This window comes from Colobus angolensis, unplaced genomic scaffold (genome assembly GCF_000951035.1).
Source record: "Colobus angolensis palliatus isolate OR3802 unplaced genomic scaffold, Cang.pa_1.0 Scaffold328, whole genome shotgun sequence".
In the NCBI taxonomy this organism is placed as follows: Eukaryota; Metazoa; Chordata; class Mammalia; order Primates; family Cercopithecidae; genus Colobus; species Colobus angolensis.
This window is the reverse complement of record NW_012116577.1, coordinates 413,318-430,924: the sequence shown is the minus strand read 5'-3', so window position 1 is coordinate 430,924 and position 17,607 is coordinate 413,318.

Here is a 17,607-nt window from a genome sequence, read left to right as displayed (position 1 = left end):
AACAATTTTCTTTCTATATAGCTATTAACACATCTCCTCTCTTTAGGAATAAAAATGAGACACACTGCAGATGTTCAAGGTATTAGGCCCTTCCAGGAACATGAGGGAGAGGAAGACTGGGACCTCTCCTCTGAAAGATGCTGACCATTGTAAAAGAGTGGCATACCTGGAGGTGCATAATTTGCTTATGAAACAAGGATGATACATCCCTGTGATGTCTATGGCAAAAGTCTTTTCTTACTGGGACCAGGAAGGCCCTGACAACTGACTGTTTAAGCATCACAGCCATTTATATTTCCCCTTTCTGTATGCTAGCAGTCACAGCTTCCAGCCTGCTGAGACTCTGAATTGCATTCGATGGAGTGGTTGTGTCACTGTAAGACACACTAATCTGTTGGTAGTAAACATTTGAGCTAGAGGTTATGCCAGCTTTTATCATGATGGATGATAAAATAAAAGCAACCATCTAGTGAAATAGCAATATATTTGAGAGGGGGAAAAATGCAACTTGGAGTGATTCTGACTGCAGTAATAAACATTTCAGGCATGATAAAATTTTAATACGGTAATGTTGACAGATAAAAGAATGTTAGAGAACTCAAGATAATTAAGTTATAAGAATGTCATCTGATCCATATTTCAAAATTCCCAGGCCCTTTGCTCAGCTGTCTGCATCCACCGTCCAAAGGGCAGCCATTCAACTATCTGTCAGGGCTCATCCTAAAAAGACACTGAGAAAATTTAAAACATGAGCAGAGGATTTGTGCCTCACTCTGTTTTTTAGGTAGGTTAGCCAGGGTAAGGGGTTGCTGATCTAACACATTCTCTGAGATTCTAACAGCATCTTCTTGATCTTAGGGGTCACATTAGCGGGTTCTGAAATTTACCTAACAAGAAAGCATATTTTCTTCTCCAAAATATTTTGAACCAGCAGACCCACAGACTCAGTGATCCATGAACACTGTTGCTTCAGGGAGAGTCCTTATAGTCTTGTTAAATTTGCATAGCCTTCTCTAAAGCTGTTTCTGGACCATACCCCCTTGAATTATGATCAGTGAGACACTGTAGTTGCTTTGCCAAAGTATAGTAAAAACACCTCAAAATCAACCCTGTGCTGTAAACCTGTTCATTTCCTTTTTTTCAAACTGGAGTGTCTTTATAGTGTTCCCCCAGGGGTTTCCAAAAAGAATCTGCAGTCCTTCAGGCAAATAGATGCATGAGATGTAGTCTTTACTAGTCTCCTGGACATGCAGGGACGTAACCTAAATCACAGGGTAAACAACACAGTTTAGCCTCCAGCTGGAGCTTCTGAACTTTTATGTATTAATTATATGGCATTAAATACATCACTACTTAAAGCCTTGGCCTCAATAAAAGTAGGCTATGGTCCAGCTTTGGTTAGTCTGTACCTCCCAAGGACTGCAATTATCTTCCAGAAAGATGGTAATCTCTCAAAGAATTTAAACATTATTTTAAATTTAATTGACTTTTAAAGTAAATATATATTATATAGCAATTAAAGAGAAAATAGAGCTCATTTTAAAACAAAGTTCCCTTTTCTCCAAGTGACTGACATTTAATGCATAAAACAAACCAGGCACCAGATTGAGATTTTTGTCATATAACTTCACAACAACCAAGGTTGGCTCCATTACTATTCTGATATTAAATATGAGCAAACTGAGACTCAGCATGGTTAAGCAACTTTCCCAAGGTCACGGTTGTTCTTGTAGAATACCAGAAATTCCCAAAAAGAAAAAGAAGAAAAATGGAATTCACCTGATATCCCACCTCCTAAACTCAACAAGTGTGAACATTGTGATGCATTTATTTATCTACAAATGTACATTTATAGGACAACTTGTTATATTATCTGCCTTCCACCCAACAATATGGTTGAACGGTTCACATCATTTTTAATCACATCATTTTAAGTCATGTTCTTAAGGTAGCCTATTTTGGACATTTAAGATACTCATGGAATTTTTCAGGTTCAAAAGAGGAGGAGCCTGTCTGCCAAAACCTGGGATGTACTTGAAAATATGTGGTTTTGACAGATGGATTCAATGTCTAGCTTGATGTGAGAATCTGGTTAAGTCACTTAACCTTTTAAAACCTATTCCTTAATCTGTAAAATGAGATTGTCATTTACCCTTCCCAATTGTCAAAAGAATTAGACATAATCCAAGCAAAGTTCGTCACTGGGCACTGGACATAGAATGTGTGTTCGCCAAGTAACACTGCGTGAATCCCCACTGACCTTACTTCTCTAGGCCTGTATTTTTATGTAAAGGGGAGTTTGGGATCAGCAGTGAACCATTGACTACTTCATAGAAGTAGCCTGTTGTATTGGTCTCAGCATCTGCAGAGTTATGATGCATTAGAATATATACCACAGGTCATGTGGTACTTATAACAGTTAAAGCAGCAACCTTTTAAAATTAACAGTAGCACAATGGATTCAAGATTATATTTCTTTGTAAGATTTCCAATTGCCTTGTCTTTCATTGTGATCTGCTTCTTTAGTGAGAAAGAAAGGGATAGAATTGGCTGGGTGCCGTGGCTCACACCTGTAATCCAAGCACTTTGGGAGCCAAGGCGGGGGGATAATTTGAGGTCAGGAGTTCAAGACCAGCCTGATCAACATGGTGAGACCCTGTCTCAACTAAAAATACAAATTTTAGCTGGGCAGTAGAGGTGTGTGCCTGTAATCCCAGCTACTAGGGAGTCTCAGGCAGGAGAATCGCTTGAACCCGGGAGGCGGAGGTTGCTGTGAGCCAAGATCATGCCACTGTACTCCAGTCTGGGTGACAGAGTGAGACCCTGTCCCCCCATTCCCCCAAAAAAAAGAAAAAATGAGAAAGGGATGGAGTTTAAAAGTGTGCTGGAGTTACAGCTGCTCAGCCAAGACTTCATTTCACTCTGGATATCCCACATGGGGTAGTGTTTGGCATGTCAAATTCATCTCCCACTTTGGACAGCAAGGGAAAAAATAGAAAACCAGTAGATAACAGCACTACACTTAAGCGAAATAGCTTTATACTCTTCCATGACTAGAGACCTCATCAATCCAAGCCGTTCTAGCATCCTCCCAAGAGCCCCAAAGCATCTATGTAGGGACTAGAAACAGACTACTATAAATCTGTCACCCATAAAGGAGAACCCTGCCTTATCACAGTGCTTTATTCCTAGATGAAGGCCAGCATATTTATATCTGTATTTCTGAGCTCAAGATGTATTTAGCTGGTTGGCATCTTACTAAATTTTAATAAAACATTTGCATTTGCACATGTGCTAGCATTTTGACTAGAAAATAGTGCAAACCTCAAATAGTTGAGTGAGCCATAGGAGAAAATCACAGGTTTCAGACAGCTGCAAGATGGTAAAGATGAGGAAGTGAAATAAGTGGGTGTGTTTATTCTTGCAAATGTGTGATCTTTCTGGTACTAAGGTTCGAGGATGAAAAAAGATCAAAATACCAGTATTCCCATGTGCAGACCAGCATTCTTTATTGTTAAAGGGACTTGTGGATGACAGGGAAAAGGAGGGTTTTCTGAAGGCCTTTGATCAGGTAGCAGCTGATGGGAGTTTAGAAGGATGCAGGCTGCAGTGGAGGAGAGAGTCTGTACACCCTGACTCACACCTGCAGTTTGTTTCGTGTGACCCCGAAAGAAAGTTTCAGCACAATTTAATGAAATGTTCCATGCCAGAAGAGTGTGTTTGCAAGTCTGATGAAAATCTGATGGGCATTCTGCCTAGGAAGAATGTAAGGAAATAAACAAATGTTTTCCACTATGATTCTCAAATCAACAAAGCTCTAACTTTGGTTAACAGAGAAGGAATCCAAAGAATATTGCCATGATTGGTAAATTGTAGAATATTGCATTAAATCAATCATCTTTCAAGAAAAATTCCTCAGGATAACACTGACTCTCTTTCATTGAATAAAAGAAAGCTATCCTGAAAGATATATTGTCTTTGTGTAATACGAGTTTCTTTTATTTAATAGGAGCTTCTGTGTTTCGTGAAGTCTAAATATAATTCATACCTTTTGGTTCCCCACCCCCACTGCTAAATGTTTTTAGCAGGTTTGACTCTAGGAAAAATTGTGAATAGATAAAATTCTGTTTACAGCTCTTCTCTGTAATCATTCTGTTTTCCAGTACCATTTACATATTCATGTGTTTACCATAGATTTCCTGAATAGCTTTTATGTTGCACTGGGAATACACAAAAATTTTTAACATTTGGTTCGTGTCCTCAAGAAGTATATAATATTATCTCTCCTGAAATTACTCCTTTTCTTGAAATACCCATGTTAGATTTTGTTTTTTCCCTCAGACTACTACATGCTTCTCACTAAAGTACCTCTTGAACTACATGAGAAAATACTGATGAATGATAATGGGACATCAGCACATCATCGTCTGACTGCATATTGCGCGCTAGCAGGTGCTCAATAACAACCTGTCTTATCTCCCTTGGTAGTTGTCAACCTATGGCGTGGCCCATTTTTGTTGTAACCAAAGGAATGAAACTATTAACATGGAGTGGCAAATGAGGAGGACAATATTCTAAAGGGGGCAGCAGTCCCTAAATTAAATGCCATCAGTGCTTCTCCCAGATCCCTTTCTCCACCAGTGTACCCACTTTCCAGCTGCAGTGTCTGGTGGCTGGGCTACAACTACCCTTCTTTTCCAGAGAATTGTCCTCAGCCCAAATCTGACTGTCACAGGGGTACAAAAGCCCAGCCCCCTTGCCTCAAAGTGGGACAAATTCGGTACTCTCCAGCTTTCTGTGGGACCAGATTAAAGCTGGAATTCTCCTGAGGTTCCATCCTTGCTTGGTTTCTTCCCCTGCCCAAGCTGACTTTCCTTCCTCCCTTTCTCCTAGCAGCACTCCTTCAGTAAGTCACATACATCTGAATCCCTATCTCAGGCTCTGCTTCTAGGGAATCCAACCCAAGACATCTCAATCATAGGGAGCCAATAACCTACAGGATATGCATGTTCTTGCTTAAAAATAAGTGAAAACAGGCTGGGTGCAGTGGCTCATGCCTGTAATCCCAGCACATTGGGAGGCCAAGGTGGGAGGATCACCTGAGGTCAGGAGTTTGAGACCAGTCTGGCCAACAGGGTGAAACCCCATCTCTACTAAAAATACAACCATTAGCCAGGCATGGTGGCAGGCAACTGTAATCCCAGCTACTCAGGAGGCTGAGGCAGGAGAATTACTTGAACTGGGAGGCAAAGGTTGCAGTGAGCCGAGATCACGCCACTGCATTCCAGCCTGGGTTACAGAACAAGACTCCATCTCAAAAGAAATAAAAAAAAAAAGCAAAAACAAAAATAATAGCATGTAAGTCTTGAGTAAGATTATCCAATTGTTTAATAAATCTAAGATACACAAGTAAGAAAAGTATTTACATGGTAATAAAAATGCCAATTTCATAATTAGAATAAAGCTTTGTCTAGTCATTTCATGTCTAAATAAATAATAAAACAATCTTTTATATTAGCAATATTAAAAAATTATTTTTGTCACATATCCTGTGAGAAATAATAAATAAGCCAAGACTTCTTGGACAAATAAATGAAGTAACAAAACCGCAACAGTGATAATATAAACCTTTGCCCATTAAATATTTCAAAGTGGTTTTACTCATTATGTAAACTGAAACTGAAAATCAGGCAATGTTTTTTGGTCTTATTGGTCTTCTGTTATATTACCTCATCATCATTAACTTTATAGTGTTTTAACATTTTTAAATGTTAAAATGCATTATTTCCACTGATTCTCAAAATGACCCCTGGGCACAAAAAAATTGATTTTTTTTTTTTTTTTTCACAGAAGGGGTTATTAACCCTGCCTCAGATTCTATCAACCCTGCTTGACCATTACAAGAGAGGCTTTTAAGAGCTGTAAGGACCTAGATTCCATGCCAAACTATTTAAACCATGCCTAGGAGAAGGGTGAGACCTGCATAATCATGTTTTAAAACTTCTAGATGTTTCTAATGTGTCACCAGGTTGAGAAACACCAGATTAAGTAACATGGCCAATTTTTCCAGCTGCTGAGTCCTAGAACCACATCTGAATCCAGAATTTCTCAGCCACATTGGACTTCCTTCCATTTCACCAGAAGTTCTGAATTTTAATTGGTATTTAGAGGGAAAAATATGAATGTGGACTGTGCATTCCACCAGAAGACAAAATATATCACATATATTTTGAGATATATCAATAAATAAAACAGATTTGGCTTTGAATGAGTTTTCAGTTTTGGGGTGGATAAACCATTTAGGTATGTGTAAGGAAAATTTCTTTTTCAAGTATAAATGAGTTTAGAAGTGACCAAGTTTTTGGCAGAGGATAATCAAAGTTTGGCTGTTCCCCAAGTGTTGTAAAACACAGTAGTTGAGTTTATTTAGCCTAAAAAGGGTTCCCATCAATATAACCCACAAGAATAGCATTGAATTTTCAGAACAGGAAAATAGGGAAGAATGTCTAATAATTGACAAAGATTTTATCTCATTTGTATTGTCACAGATTAGAATTTGATCTTTTATTCCTGTGAAATAATACTTTCTTATATTTATATTTATACCAAGCTTAGTTTATAGAGGCATTTTCACTGATCACTGAGAAGTCACCGGTGAGAATATCAGTGTGGAAAATCAATGCTTTTTTTTTTCGATATGGAGTTTTGCCCTTGTTGCCCAGGCTAGAGTGCAATGGCTTGATCTCGGCTCACTGCAACCTCTGCCTCCCAGGTTCAAGCGATTCTCCTTCCCTAGCCTCCTCAGTAGCTGGGAATACAGGCACTCACTACTACGCCCAGCTAATTTTTTGTATTTTTAGTAGAGATGGGGTTTCATCATGTTGGCCAGTCTGGTCTCGAACTCGTAACCTCAGGTGATCCACCCGCCTCTGCCTCTCAAAGTACTGAGATTACAGGTGTAAGCAACTGCACACAGCACTGAAAAAGAATACTTTTAAAGTTAGGTGTGTAATTAAGTGTGGTCTACCAGCCACAGTGAATGTATATGCTGGTTAGAGAAAGAGAGAAGAAGGTATTCAACTGAGCTCTTGAAGCCTAAGAGTACACTGCACTTCAATGTCTTATTTACCTCTTGCAAGGCTGGTTTCTTGCTAGAAGTAGAATTCCTCTCTGATCTTGCACATGCTCGAATGGAGTGCTGAGCCTAAGCCAATACCTACTAGTCCCCAGTGCTTAAGATCAGAGTTTCTTAAACATTTTTATGCTGTGAGCTCCTTGGCAGTGTGTTGAAGACTGTGGATTCCTTCTCAGGATATACTTACTACCAGGTTCTTCAAGATTATAAAGGAAACGAATTATGTTGAGAAACAGTTCTAACTCAAGGTTCTCACTACAAAAAATCATCCAGGAAATATAACCATGATGTTCATTGCATTGGCAACCACCAAAATCTAGAAGTCGTTTCTTAGGTTTATAATGCTGTGAGCTCATAATGTGAATTGCTGTAGCCTCAAAGAGGGAAAGCAGCCCTCACTTTGGCTCAGATATTTCCTATTCCCAACTTTCTGGTTTTGGCAGCATTTCCTTTACTGTACCAGAGAACTGCAGATTCCAAGGATATCCCCAGAGCTGGGGTCATGTGACTTTTGATGCAGCTGGCAATATGGAGGCAGGATTGGATAATATTATGATTTGCATGCCAATGAATTGATCAAATTAGAGATTTGCTTCAAAGATGTGCCTGTGTGATGGATTCTTAAGAGGAATTCTAGAGTAGCTCTTTGAAAAAAAACTTCAGATTTGAAACAGAACTTAATATTTCATGTTTCCTTTCTCTTATGGATATGCATATTATTGTTTGGTGACCTCCGTCACTATTGAAGGTATCATACAACTGACTTAGGCAGAAAGGCACACAGTGGTTTTTGATTAGACTGCTAGGTCCCCATGATTTAGATCCTTATTTAGGATCATGGATTTATATTAGACTGTGTATTTGTTTATTTCATTATGTGTTTTGCCCCAAAATTGTTCTCAACTGGTCTTAAAAACTGTGAAGTAGATTTATTGAATCATTTTGGAAAAGAATGGCGAAAAAGGAAAGTATTTTTAAAAAATATTTTTTAGGGTAGAAAGTATAATTTTATCTCCTCATTTAATTCACTGACTATGCTGTAGTCACTATTGTGTTGATAACATTACTGCATCACTTATTCACTCTTTCTCAAAACATTGAGTAAAGACTTTTTCCCAGAGGCTGAAATAGCCACGATCTTTTAGAAGATAAGTCTCAAATCTGTAAAACATTTAAGGAAGTAACTTCTTCAATCATTTCCTGTAAGTTCTCCCAGCCACTGAAGTGAAAATTACCAGAATCATGCTGTTAAAACCCACCTTGGACTAAAGAATTTAAGATAAAAGTCACATTTCGGTAATGGAAAAGTCATGTATCATTTCTTGTTCACAGCAATTTTTAGATCTTCATGTTCACATGAAGAAATTTTAGACTATTAAAGAATTCAACAAAAGCCTTTATTTTAGCTTTATTAGTGTAAATTCAACTTATCTTCAGTAAGTTTATGCTTTATTTCTATTATAATTTCTTCTTCTTTGTAAGTTTCTCTTTGATGGGAGTCACGCCTCTCAGAGAAAGAAAAAGGCATGCTGGCCAAACCTATACTGCCCATATTTTGACTTTAAGTGTATATTAGGATAGAGTTTAAACTGCTGTAACAAAGAGATTTCGAATGCCAAAGTTTAAATGACAGATGTTTAAGTCTCTTCAATGCAACAGTATATGTGATCCAGAAATGTGGAACAGCATCACTCCAAAAGGCTTTCCAGCAACCCAGACTGGAGTGACAATTCTGCTGTGCTTAGCACAAAGCTTCCAAGTGTGGTGTGATGGTCACCAAAACCTGGAGGTACAAGTGAGAGAGTTAGATGGAGTACAAGTACCATGCTTTAAGGACAAGACCTGAAGGGACACACTCACTTCTGCTCATATCCCATTGGCAGGCACATTGTCACATGGTTGTGCCAAGCCACCCAGCTAAAACTTCTTTAATAAGGAAAGAAAGGAGAATAAATGGATTTGAAAGACAACTGGTAATCTACCACCAGTATTTCTGTTTCATATTCTATTTTCTACTTAGAGAAAGATGCATGAGTAGCTTTTATCAAATACAGTAGATCATCCTTTCCATTTGCTGGGTTTAATTGAAGTATTATATGTAAATTATGGGTTTTAGTCTTTAGACTGAAAAAAATCTATTATGACAATTTATATACAAAATACAGGGAGAAGTTTAGACTTTAATTTTTGTCATTTGTTCAGAAATGTGCCTACATTTGCAAATTTTCATTTTCTTTCTTTTTTTTTTTTTTTTTTTTGAGACGGAGTCTCGCTCTGTCACCCAGGCTGGAGTGCTGTAGCTGGATCTCAGCTCACTGCAAGCTCCGCCTCCCGGGTTCACGCCATTCTGCCTCAGCCTCCCGGGTAGCAGGGACTACAGGCGCCGCCACCTCGCCTGGTTAGTTTTTTTTTGTAGTTTTTAGTAGAGACGGGGTTTCACCGTGTTAGCCAGGATGGTCTTGATCTCCTGACCTCGTGATCCGCCCGTCTCGGCCTCCCAAAGTGCTGGGATTACAGGCTTGAGCCACCGCGCCCAGCTCATTTTCAAAAATTGTACAGAGTTATGAGTGGATCGAGCCCTTAGAATTACATGCATTACATTTTCAAAAATTGTACAGAGTTATGAGTGGATCGAGCCCTTAGAATTACATGCATTACATGTTTTAGATTATTAAAATATACTAATCACCACTACAGTTAAGTGCTTGTGGTCTAGTGTTTGGATTTGAAACATACATTATTGTCTCTATACCTTTCAAAGCAGGCACAATTCATCCAGTTTTGCAGATCAAGACACGTAGGTACAGAGAGTTTAGATAACTCGGCCAATTTCCTAAGTGGTAAAGTAGGGACTTGAAACTAACTCTGTCTGTTTCTAAAGCATTTTCTATTTATTGTCTCATTTAATCCCCGTAACAATCCTTTAAAGTAGGTAGCTGGTCTTTGTTTCAGTTAATAGAATATAAAAGTAAAGATAGAAAGTTTAAATAACTTGCCAAAGCAACACAGTAAGTAACAAAGAGTGTGTGAGTCTAAAAATCTATGCTTTTTGAATACAATTGTTGTTGAATTAAAGTTGCACTGCATTTACAGTCAACCAACTTGGTTCAATCAACAGAATGACCATCGTCTTCTATTTGAGTGATCTTGAGTAAGCTACTTAATTTTCCAGTATTCCAAAAATGATAATAGGCATGTCCAGGTGCTATTGTAATACTTAAATAAAATTAATTTATGTAAAGTGCATGCAACAAACTTGATCAGAGTAGGTGTTCACTTAATAATTTTGAGCCACTTCTCTTTGAATCTGAATAGATGTGGCTTTAGAGAACTACATTTGCATCTACATTAGAAATAGAAACAGACCTGTAATCCCAGCACTTTGGAAGCCGAGATGGGCAGATCACGAGGTCAGGAGATCGAGATCATCCTGGCTAACACGGTGAAACCCCGTCTCTACTAAGAAAACACAAAAAAACTAGCCGGGCAAGGTGGCAGGTGCCTGTAGTCCCAGCTACTTGGGAGGCTGAGGCAGGAGAATGGTGTAAACCCGGGAGGCGAAGCTTGCAGCGAGCTGAGATTCGGCCACTGCACTCCAGCCTGGGTGACAGAGCAAGACTCCGTCTCAAAAAAAAAAAAAAAAAGAAATAGAAACAGAGAATAGAAAATGGAGGTCTCGAAAGGAATAATATTAATTAAATAGTGCTACTAAATTATAAAGATTAAGAGTATTGGAGAAGCCAATTTGAAGCCAAGAAGATTTTTTTTACATACTGAATTCAGTATGTGCAAAATATAATTGTCAATTACTTGTACCTCAAAGAGAAAGTTGGAAATAAACAAGTGTGCTTGTCTCTCCCAAAGAGTCATCCAATGTCACATACTAACCTAATTGGTCTTTTGGCCCCTTTGTGATTATTCCTTATGTTTAATGACATTCAAAGATTTATGAAATTCCTTCTCTAAATTGTTTTTATTCATTAATTCTAATAATATATTAGATTTCTTTCTGTTTGTCTCTGGATTTCTTTTCTTTATACTGTTGAGTCCTATGATTTCAGGAGAATGGTCACTCTGTCATACCACTTGATTGATAAAGCTAATAATAATTAGTAGTCGTAGTAATAACTTGTTCATCAGTTTTCTAGGTATATTTTGTCTAATTATTTTTATTTTTATAACAACTCTATTATAGAACCTATAGGTAGGTATTTTTATCCCCATCTTGCATATGGAAAGAATTAAGCACAGAGAGATTAAGAAATTTGTCCATGGTCTCACTGTTGTTAAGAGGTGGAATGCTTTTAAACCCACAATATAGCACCAACCTAGGCTGATAACCACTACTCATCATGCCTCTCTGCAAGTTAAAGTGGTCTTGTCAAAGAAAAAAAAAGATTCAATACATTCAAGGAACACCTTTTAAATGTTCCTTTCTGGGAGAGGATTACTATAGCTATATTCTTTGGAAAAAAATAAAAACTTACATTAGTGAATTAAATTGATATGTTTGTAAAATTATTTAAGATGTCAATAAATTGGAAAAATATTTACAAGTCTATACATGTTTAACTCTCTCTCTTTTATGATGAAACACAATTAAAATTAAACCTTATTTTATTGTTGCCACGTTGTGACTGTCAAAAGGGGCATCTTCCATTTGTTAGAATAAGCGAGCCTGATCTCACAATGCTGAATCTGGGAATTTCGACAGTTTTAGAAAGTAAATGTTAATAATGACACAAGAAGTTCCTTGTATGTGATTTGCTATAGAATAATTTTACTTTAATAATGCAAAAGTACACAGTAAAAAAAAAAAAAAATTAAAGAAAACTGCAACTCAAAGTGTTTTTCTTGCTCCACTTTCTATTCTGCCAAGGACATGGCTACAGAAATCATCTCAGTTTTTTAGTTGTCTGTTGATTTGCTTTAGGTTTTAAGGCCATTCCATCTTCTCTCAGCTGGATAGCACATTGAGATCTCAGTCCACATGTGATTCAAAAGATTGATATGGGATCCTGCAAGGAGTACCAAGATGGCCTTCCAAGTGATATGTCCTCACAATCGAGATGAAAGATGACCTTCCTTTCTCTACTACTTTGCCAAACACAGTCACTCCCACTTTCTTGTAAACTAAGGCCTCCCAAAACAGACAAACAGCCCTGCTTTGAGCTTTGGCTAAGTAGCTTTCTTAAAAGTCATTTTCACCTTTATAGAAAGGATAGTAGGAAGACTGGATCAAAATCTCCAACTCCATGCTAACTCATTTTTGCTCTCTGTGTCAGCTGGACTTGGAAAACAGTATCTTAGAGAATATGACTGCATGTTCCTCATGACTTCTGTGCTTCAGAATTGCAGCAAATGTCAGTCTAAGGCAACTTAAAAAGTTTTTAGGTGCTATAATGCTATAAGACTATATCTTCTTGGGGGCTAATGCCTTCACTGGCTACAAATACATGGGAAAACTCTTTAATTGATATCATCAAGTTCAGTATGTATATTGGCTTGAGAGTCAGGAGAATGCCAAAATAATTGTTTTAGGATATCAGTGTACGTGTCTGCTTCTTTACTTTGCCTTGTCTTCATTGCACTTATTACGTGAAACTATGCAAGATAGTAACTTGTTTTATTATCTGTCTCTTTCACTAGAAGGTAAGCTCCATGGGGGCAAGGATTCATTGGCTTTACTCAGGCTGTATTCTCATGGTCTATAACCCTCTTTGATGCATGGCAGACCTTGGATAGGATGTTTTCTTCTAGTAGTTTCATAGTTTGGAGTCTTGTGTTTAAGTCTTTCATCCATTTTGAGTGGATTTTTGTATATGGTGAGAGATAGGGGGTCTAGTTTCATCATTCTGCATAAGGATATCTGGTTTTCCCAGCACCATTTATTGAAGAGGGTGTCCTTTCCCCCTGATATTGTTTGACTGTGTCTCCAACTAAATCTCATCTTCAATTGTAACTCCCACAATTCCTACGTGTCATGGGAGGAATCCAGTGGGAGGTGATGGAATTACAGGGCCTGGTCTTTCCTGAGCTGTTCTCGTAACAGTGAATGAATCTCACAAGATCTGATGGTTTCAAAAATGAGAGTTTTCCCTGCACAAGCTCTCTTCTTTTGTCTGACGCCATGTGAGATATGCCTTTCACCTTCCACCATGTTGTGAGGCCTCCCTAGTCACATGGAACTGTAAGTCCAATAAATCGTTTTCTTTTGTAAATTGCCCCGTCTCAGGTATGTCTTTATCAGCAGTGTGAGAACAGACTGATACACTCCTAGATGTGTTTTTGGTGCCTTTGTCAAAAATCAGTTGTCTCTTTTTGTTTCTGTTGTCTGTGCTTTTGAAATCTTAGCCATAAATCTTTGCCTAGACAAATGGGACTACATTAAACTAAAAAGCTTCTGCACAACAAAGGAAACAATCAACAGAGTGAAGATATGACCCATAGAATGGGAGAAAATATTCGTGAACTATTCATCCTACAAGGGACTATTATCCAGAATATACAAGAATCTCAAACAATTCAATAGCAAAAATCCCAAATAATTCAATTAGAAGTGGGCAAAGAAACTGAGTAGACATTTTTCAACATACAAATGGCCAAGAAACTTATGAAAAAATTCTCAATATCACTAATCAGAGAAATACAAATCAAAACCACAACGAGATATTATCACATCTCAAATTAGAATGGCTACTAACAAAAAAATAATAAATAACAAATGATGGCAAAGATATGGAGGAAAAGGGATTCTTATACACTTGTGGTAGGAATGTAAACTAGTATACCCATTATAAAAAACAGTATGGCGGTTTCTCAAAAAACTAAAAAATATAACTATCATATGATCCAGTCAATTCCTCTACTGGGTACTTATCCTAGGGAAAGAAAATAAGTATATCAAAGGAATACCTACCCCTATGTTTATTGTAGTACTATTCACAATAGTTCACATATGAAATCAACCCAAATGTCCATCGATAGCTGAATGGAAAAAGAAAATACAGCATACATTCACAATGGAATATGACTCAGCCATGAAAAGAATGAAATCTTGCATTTGAGACAACATGGATGAGCCTAGAGGAAATTATCTTAAGTGAAATAAGACAGGCGCAGAAAGATAAATACCACATGTTCTCATGTATATGTGGGAGCTAAAAAACATTTTGAATTCATAGAAGCAGAGAACAGAATTATAAGTAACATAGGCTGAGAAGGCTAAGACAGAAGGGAGGATTAGGAGAAGTTAATTAACAAATACAAAACTACAGCTAGGCAGGCGGAATGAGCTTTGGTGTTCTGTAGCACTGTAGGGTGAATATGGCTAATTTTCCTATAACTTATTGTATGAACATGTGCCATGGTGGTTTGCTGCACCTAAAACTTATTGTATGAAAATTAACCCTATTCACTCTACAGTGCTACAGATATAGAATTCATTATATATCTTCCAAAAACTAGAAGAGAGGACTCTGAATGCTCACAACACAAAGAAATGGTAAATGTTTGAGGTGATGGATATGCTAATTACCCTGATTTGAGCATTACACACTGTATATATGTATCAAAATAACACTCTGTATTCCATAAATATGTACAATGGTTGTGTCAAGTAAAAATAAAAGGGAAAAAACTAAGCCAATATCCCTTAGCAATAGACTTTTCTTTAATTTTTATACTTTAAGTTCTAGGGTACATGTGCATAACATGCAGGTTTGTTACATATGTATACTTGTGCCATGTTGGTGTGCTGCACCCATCAACTCGGGGAAAGTTGGCTAGCCATAAGTAGAAAGCTGAAACTGGATCCTTTCCTTACTCCTTATATGAAAATTAATTCAAGATGGATTAAAGACTTAAATGTTAGACCTAATACCATAAAAACCCTAGAAGAAAACCTAGGTAATACCATACAGGACATAGGCATGGGCAAGGACTTCATGTCTAAAACACCAAAAGCAATGGCAACAGAGCCATAATTGACAAATGGGATCTAATTAAACTAAAGAGCTTCTGCATAGCAAAAGAAACCACCATCAGAGTGAACAAGCAATAGACTATTTTAAGGAATCTTTAGTTTCAAAGTGGACAATAAAGAGAATTTGTAAACGTGAATAAATCTAACATTTTTTTGACCCTTATCACATGTCAGACTCAGTTTCAAGTATTTTACAGGTTTTATCTCATTTAATCTTCCCCAAAACCCCATAAGGTAGGTGCTATTGTTATTATTAATTTCGTTTTACAGGTGAAGAAAACAGAGGTGAAGCAATGTGCCCAGTTCCATACCATGTACGTGACTGAAGGCCAACAACAGAAATTCTCTGCAAGTTCAAAGGAGAGTTTACTTTTGAGTGATAACATCTAATTTCTGAGTCTTTAGCTTGTTCTCAGCATAATAAGGCCTCCAGTCATGTGACATTATATTTGAAACAATAAATCTTAACCTCTGGGCAACTTAACTGCCTTCTTATTAATAAAACATTAAATGTCATTTAAATTTTAGAAAATAGGGAGAAATTAAAAACTTCTCAACAAGTTACCCATTTTAACCAGACCCTGCAGTAAAAGTTCAAAACATGACACAAAGGAATTTTCCTTTCTGATATCTCAAAATCATCGGCTCTAAAGCTGACACCAAAAAATGAACTGTTTCTTCCAGTTTATAATGAAAAATTCACAGAAGCCATGGTTCTTCCTGTTACAAATGGCTTTGTGAAAATACTAATGCAGGACCATGGTTCCTCATGGAAGCACCAGAGGAACTCTACAGATACACTAGGTATATGTTTCACTCCTTTCATATAAATCCACATTCATGTCTCCACATGCTTAAAAGACTGAACTCAATTACAACATTCAACAAAATTGTATAAAACTTTGTCTGGCTCTTAGTTTGAATTGTTTCACCAGAGACTCCACAAGGTCGATATGATGAAGGTCTTCAGCTTGCACTATAGCTCATGGTCAAGTAAAATCAGTGTGTTTTTATTAGCCTGGCTGAAAATGGCTTTTCTGTTTATGAATTTACTTTGCAAAGGCTCAGAAATTATACCCCTTGCTTTAAATTGCCTCAGGGCGTAGATACACATAAAACTTCATTAATTAAAATAGTAAACGACTTAGGTCATAAATAAAGACTGGGTAGTTACACTGATTATAAAATATAGGCAGCTAGGAAATCAGGGGCTCCAAGCTAGGCTCCATTGGTCAGTAGGGAAGAACAATTTTTTTGTTAGGAATTTTGACTCCAGCTTTCCTCCAAAAAAATTACTGGAGGAGGTATGAAAAGATAGGGAGAAATAGGAGTGCATTATACAAACAGAAGCCCAAGACATTTTCACTGAATGGCACGAATTTCTGTTTAATTTGAAGACAAACTTAGATTCTTTTTTGCTTGTTTGTTTTTTTGAGATGGAGTTTCGTTCTTTTTGCACAGGCTGGAGTGCAATGGTGTGATCTCTGCTTGCCGCAACCTCTGCTTGCTGCAACCTCAGCCTCCCGGGTTCAAGTGATTCTCTTGTCTCAGCCTCCCAAGTAGCTGGGATTACAGGCACCCGCCACCACACTCGGCTAATTTTGTATTTTTAGTAGAGACGGGGTTCCTCCATGTTGACCAGGCTGGTCTCCAACTCCCGACCTCAGATGATCCACCCACCTGGGCCTCCCAAAGTGTTGGGATTACAGGTGTGAGCCACGGCGCCCACTCTCTTTTTCTTTTTTAATTTAAGTTCTGCGATACATGTGAAGGACGTGTAGGTTTGTTACATAGGTAAACATGTGCCATGGTGGTTTGCTGCACCCATCAACCCATCACCAAGGTATTAAACTCCACATACATTAGTTATTTATCCTGACGCTCTCCCTCCCCTGTCCCTTCCCCGACCCTGACTGGCCCCAGTGTGTATAGTTTTTCTCCCTGTGAAACTTGGGCTCTTGATAATTAGAGCAGTTATAGTTTCCTTGAGCTAAAACCTGCAAATCCCTGAATTGCTAAAGTTTCTGGATAATATGTGATACATAAGTCTCAGGCTTGGTGGAGGGGTCTGGACTGTAGGTAGAAACTTGGGAATTGATGGTATGTGGAACTGGCTAAGAACATGTACAAAGAGAGATGGGGAGAAAAGGAGCTTGAACGGAGGAGAGGAGAGGAGAGGGCAGAGGAATGAGTGTTGGAGTTAGATAACCAATGGAATTATAACAGAAATTCAGATGATGTCTGTTAATATGAAATACACTTCTGGCCTAGTGCGGTGGCTCACTCCTGTAATCCCAGCACTTTGGGAGGCCGAGGTGGGTGGATTGCCTGAGCTCAGGAGTTTGCGACCAGCCCGGGCAACATGATGAAACCCCGTCTCTACTAAAATACAAAAAATTAGCCAGGCATGGTGGCGGGCGCCTGTAGTCCCAGCTACTCGGGAGGCTGAGGCAGGAGAATGGCATAAACCCAGGAGGCGGAGTTTGCA